Raw genomic sequence first — 6695 nt, forward strand, 5'->3', positions numbered from 1 at the left:
GGCCATGCTATGGTGGAGACGAAAGGAAGCTGAAATAGGGAAGGGGACGTGTACTATCAACACGTGGGAGCAATTCCGCGAAGAATTCAAGAAAGCCTTCTTCCCTACCAACGTCATTTATGAGGTTAAGCGCAAGTTCAGGGAGCTGAAGCAAACAGGAAGCATTCGGGCGTACGTGAAAGAGTTCACAACTCTAACGCTTCAGATTCCCAACCTCACAGACGAAGACATGCTGTTCCACTTCATGGACGGGTTGCAGAATTGGGCCAAGACGGAGTTGGAACGGCGACAGGTCAAGACCATAGACGAAGCCATCACACAGGCCGAGTCTTTGACAGACTTCAAGCATGATCGGCATGACAAGGCAAAGGGCAAGGATGCGAGGAGCAGTCATGCCAAAGGTGGGGGAGACCGTGGCCGAGGCAAGGAGCAGCAAACGCACCCCAAGCAGCACGACCCCCACAAGCCGGACAGCAGACTGTTCGTGCGCCAGAACTACACGGAGAAAAAGGCGCAATCCACCAAGGGAGATGGTTGCTACATATGCGTAGGACCACACGGCTACGCCAGGTGCCCGGAGATGAAGAACCTTGGTGCCATCCTACGCGAGCGGAAGGAGAAGGACGCGCAAGAGCAAGGGCAAGACGCGGGCACGACGCAGTTGGGCATGGTAGGACTATGCGGGGCGATAGCCAAGCAGACTGAGAAGCCAGGAGACTTCAGTACGCAATATGTAGGCATCTCCATTAATGGACGTGCAACTCGTGCCATGGTGGACACCGGGGCAGAAGCTAACATCATGACCAAGACGGCGGCAGAGAGGTTAGGGCTGAGTTATGTTCCAAGCAACACCCGCCTCAAGACGGTCAATGCACCACCGACCCTCGTGTGCGGAATAGCCCAAGGAGTGAGCGTCACGTTGGGAAGTTGGCAAGGTAAGACAAACTTTATCGTCGCTCCTTTAGATATTTTTGACATTATTCTTGGGCAAGAATTCTTCCAGCAGTGCCACACGATAATTGACCCCCAACTCCAACGACTCATGATCCTGGAGCGGGAAGGGTCATGCATGGTACCTCTAGTTAAGGTACCAAAGAAGGAAGGACACGCCCTCCTATCGGCCATGCAGATTATGAAAGGCCTAAAGAAAGGAGACCCGACGTTCTTGGCCACCATTGCCAGCTCGAGAGAAGACAACGGTGCCAAGGAATCCTTGCCACAGATCGTAGAGAAGGTCCTCGAAGAAAACAAGGATGTGATGCCGGCCGAGCTGCCAAAGACCCTACCTCTGAGGCGCGAGGCAGACCACAAGATAGAGCTAGAGGTTGGAGCTAAGCCACCTGCACATGCCCCTTACCGCATGGCTCCACCCGAGTTAGAGGAGCTAAGGAAACAGCTGAAAGAGCTCCTCGAAGCCGGTCACATTCGTCCGTCTAAAGCACCTTATGGCGCGCCGGTGTTATTCCAGAAGAAGAAGGACGGATCCTTGCGCTTATGCATCGACTATCGGGCGCTTAATAAGGTAACAATCAAGAACAAATATCCTATTCCGCTTATCGCAGATTTATTTGATAGACTTGGACAGGCAAAGTACTTCACAAAGATGGACCTCCGGAAAGGGTACTACCAAGTACGCATCGCAGAAGGGGACGAGCCGAAGACAGCGTGCGTGACCAGATACGGAGCATTCGAGTGGTTGGTGATGCCTTTTGGCCTGACCAACGCACCCGCCACATTCTGCACGCTGATGAACAGGATCTTTCAGCCCCACTTGGATCAGTTCGTGGTAGTGTACTTGGATGACATAGTCATCTACAGCAACACTCTGGAGGAGCACGCGGAGCATTTAAGGAAAGTCTTCCAAGTCTTAAGAGAAAACCAGCTTTATGTTAAGCGGGAGAAATGCGAGTTCGCCCAGCATGAAGTACATTTCTTGGGGCATATCATCAGCCAAGGCGAACTAAGGATGGACGACGCCAAAGTACGGGCAATCCAAGAATGGGAAGTGCCCACCAACGTGACCGAGCTGCGATCGTTTCTCGGACTTGCGAATTATTACCGCAGGTTCATAAGAGGGTACTCTGCCAAAGCCGCTCCGCTGACCGAGTTATTGAAGAAAAATAAGCCGTGGGTTTGGAGCGCGGAGTGCCAACAAGCCTTTGAAGGTCTCAAGGCCGCGATAACAGAAGAACCGGTCTTGATGCTGCCCGACTTCTCGAAGACCTTCGAAGTACATACAGATGCCTCAGACTTTGCCATTGGGGGAGTCTTAATGCAAGAAAGACACCCAATAGCATTCGAGAGCCGCAAGCTGAACGAGACCGAACGGCGCTACACGGTGCAAGAGAAAGAAATGACGGCCATAGTGCATTGCCTGCGCACGTGGAGACATTACTTGTTAGGCTCCAAGTTCGTGGTCAAGACGGATAACGTAGCCACCAGCTACTTTCAATCACAAAAGAAGATCACCCCAAAACAAGCTAGGTGGCAAGACTTTCTAGCCGAGTTCGACTACGTCTTGGAGTACAAACCAGGAAGAGGCAATGTTGTGGCCGATGCACTAAGCAGAAAGGCCGAACTAGCTGCCATCACTACAGCCCATTGTGATATTTCAAGATGCAATCAAGGATGGCATGCAACACGACCCCGAGGCCAAGAAGCTAATGGAGTTAGCCGCCCAAGGCAAGACTAGGCGCTTTTGGGTGGAGGAAGGTCTCTTGCTCACAACCGGTCGCAGGGTCTACGTGCCGAAATTCGGGACCATCAGGCGGCGAATAATCAAGGAAAGCCATGACACACCATGGGCCGGGCATCCAGGGCAGCGAAGAACGAGGGCGCTGATCGAAGCCATCTATTTTTGGCCACGCATGCGGGACGATATCGAGTGCTATGTGCAGACTTGTCTTGTGTGCCAGCAAGACAAAGTAGAACAAAGGCATCCGGGAGGATTATTGGAGCCACTACCCGTAGCGGAACGTCCATGGGAGAGCGTAACTATGGACTTCATCACTTCACTACCCAAGTCCGACGGGTATGGAACTATCATGGTCGTGGTGGACAGATTCTCAAAGTATGCTACCTTCATACCCGCCACAGCCGGATGCACCGCAAAGGAAGCCGCTCGATTGTTCTTTAAGAACGTGGTGAAGTATTGGGGGCTGCCGAGACACATCATTAGCGATCGAGACCCCCGCTTAACTGGGAACTTTTGGAGGGAGCTGTTCGAGATACTTGGCACCAAACTTCACTTCTCCACAAGTTTCCACCCGCAGACCGACGGCCAGACCGAACGCGTCAACGCCCTGCTGGAGTGCTACTTAAGGCACTATGTTAGTGCGCATCAAAAGGATTGGGCCAGACTCCTAGACATAGCGCAGTTTTCATATAATTTGCAAAGGAGTGAGTCCACCGGGCGCACACCGTTCGAGTTGGCGACGGGCCAACAGCCCCAAACTCCACATTCTTTACCAGCCGCTTTTGAAGGGAAGAGTTTGGGAGCTTACCATCTTGCCAAAGGATGGGAAGAACAGCTTGACACTGCCAAGTCTTACTTGGACAAGGCAGCAAGCAAGATGAAGAAATTTGCCAACCGCAGACGACGTCCCACGGACTATAAGGAAGGCGACATGGTCTTGGTGAAGTTCAATCCAAGACAGTTCAAGGCACTAAGAGGCGTTCATCAAAACTTAGTGCGAAAATATGAGGGGCCGTTCAAGATCGTTGCCAAGGTAGGCAAGATCTCATACAAGATGGAATTGCCTCCACACTTCAAAATCCACCCGGTGTTTCATGCAAGCGTCCTCAAGCCTTACCATGAGGACAAGGAAGACACTAGCCGGAACCAACCCCGCCGGGCCCCCATTACTGTCACTGCCTCGCACGACCGGGAGATTGAAGCTATCATAGATTGTCAAGCCAAACGGAAGCGAGGTCAACAAGCCAGCGCCATGTTCCTTGTACATTGGAAGGGACAATCTCCGGAGGAGGCCACATGGGAGAGATATGAAGACTTGTGGCAATTTAAGGACCAAATTCGGGATTTTCTGCAGCAATGCGCCGCGATCGTCGCATCATCGGGTGGGGGAGCGTGTCATGTCCCGCCACCATCCGAGCCAAATTTTGCAGCGAAGAAGGCATAGAGGTTTCTAGAGACAAGTAGAGAACTCTAGAATGCCTTAGACACTTCAAGAAGGCCTTGGAGACTTCTAGGATATGTAGAATTCTCTAGAAAAGGGGCCAATGTGTAAATACTTTAGGGACTTCTCATGTAAATATTAATTACACTTTAGTCCTTGGAGAGTAGTATAAATAGAGGTGCCACCATTTGCAAAGGCACCAAGCAAGTTGTAAGCAATCTTCCAAGTTCAATACAAAGCCTTCTTCCAAAAAAGCCTTCTTTGATCTTTCCTAAAACTTTCCTTAAAACATTCTCTTAGCAATCCAAGCCCAAAGGCTTCCTTGAGTTTACAAGATTCTTGAAAGATTAGTGAGTAAACCGTCAAGGGCCACACGGAAACTTAGCCATCACTCTAAAGTCCGTGACACGTAGCACTCTATTTCCTATTTTTTAAAAATTAGGGACATAAACTATATTTCACATTTCTTCTATTAGAAAAATTATATTCAAACAATTAAATAATCCTTAAAAAATTTAAACAACCACAAGTCCATATTCAAGATGGACTAAAATCATCCCTCAAGTATAACTCAAATTTAGAATACATCCTTATGCTATAATTATGAACAAAAAACATCATTTAACTATTTCAAATTTTGCAATAAATATACTTTTATTAACTTTTAAAAAAAAATCTAACAACTAAAAATTAAAGAACTAACCGCTAAAATAAATATATGTGTCAAACACATTTTCCCTAAACCTCCATATTCTATCGTAATTTTGTTATTCTCATACATCCATGTTTCAAGTTTAAAGTTTCCCTCCATCTAGATATTACCAACTAATGGTTATACTCTAAACAGGCCGCAGTGTTCATGTATTTTTAAGTATCTTTTTTTTTTCTCTCTCTTAAGTACAATTTTCCTTATTTATGTCCAAATTTAGGGTGTGTTTGGTATAAAGGAAAATGTTTTCCTATAAAATAATGATGTATCTAAAGTTTGATATTTTAGGACTGATTTTAGCTCAAAACTCTCATATTCAATTTTAGCTTAAAAATGGCAAATAAAGTAAACAATATTTAATTTTTATGATCAAACACCTATTAAATAGTAGCTTCTAAATCGACAAAAAATAGTGAGATAACACGTCACTTTTATCAATAACTTTTTTTCTTTCCTTGATTATTTTTTGACAATTTACCTTATTAATTCATTTCTTAATATTATACAATAATAGACTTCTATACAATACAAAGCTAATAGAAGAATTGATACAACACTTTATATGACACTTTTTTTTTTCCAGGAATCCTAATTTTTTCTTATTGTTTGTCATTTTTTCAGTTTTTATTATAATATTATGTACAAAATGAATATATCATTAAATTATTCATTTATATTCTAATACAAAAAATTAATGTCTTTTGTTTTTGTTACTCTTCTGATTTTTTATTATTATAATTGTAGAATAAATTACAATCATGATCATGACATTACTTGATATTCTATGATTTATATTATAATCTTATAAATAAAGTACATTGTAAGATTTCGTTGCCAAAAAAATATGAGCATTAGATGTTTCAATTCATTTATTATTTCGTAAGATTCTTCCCAAGATTATCATTCCATCACGTATTTTGAAGTAATAATGTTGATATATTTATTGGAGTATTATATTTTTGTTTTGGTTTGATTCGAAGAAGAAATATTGCATAAACGAAATATAAATAGAGTGATTAAATCACAATTACTATATTTAAATGTAAATAATAGTCAGTCAATGAGACAATACTAAAAAAGAAAATAAAAAATCACAAGGTTCAATAAATTATTATTTTTTCTATCGAGTCCATAGACACAATCAACCAAATTTTGTTTCATGTCCAAAAAATATAAGTGAAATACTATAAGAGGTAAGAACATACTCAAAAATCTTTGAAGATGAAAAACAAATGAGATTATAAATGAATATAAAGAAATTGCTTATTTATGGGAAAAAATTCTTCCTATTGAATTATTAATAATATCACTATGTATGTAAATATCAAACTTCAACTTATGAAATCATTTGATAATTGCCAAAAATTATATACATTTTTTTCTCCTTAATATTTCATATAAAAAAAGAGTTAGTTTCCTATTAAAACATTCACATTAATTCATGTAAAATTTTATCAAATTTAATTTTAAAAAACTCTTAAATAGCGATCAACTTGCAAAAATGAGTGTCGTACAAAAGCTCAAAAACATCATGCATTAATTATGTTTTTTAAAAGACTATTTTATAATAACAAATAAAGCAAATATATTAGTGGTACACATATATGGTCGTATTTATTAAAAAAAAAAAAACACGATGTAACATTTATACTTTATACTCCTCGTCTATTTTTAATTGTCATGATATCTTTTTTTAGAGTCAAACTATAAGAACTCTAACTAACATTTTACAATGTATTTTTTTATCATATTGATATGCAAAAAAATGTAAGTATTTTTTAAATATCTAAATTTTTTATTTAAAACTAATAAAATTACCCGCGCTTCGCGCGGGAATTTAATGTCACAGA

Source organism: Solanum stenotomum, chromosome 3, assembly GCF_019186545.1.
Source record: "Solanum stenotomum isolate F172 chromosome 3, ASM1918654v1, whole genome shotgun sequence".
In the NCBI taxonomy this organism is placed as follows: domain Eukaryota; kingdom Viridiplantae; phylum Streptophyta; class Magnoliopsida; order Solanales; family Solanaceae; genus Solanum; species Solanum stenotomum.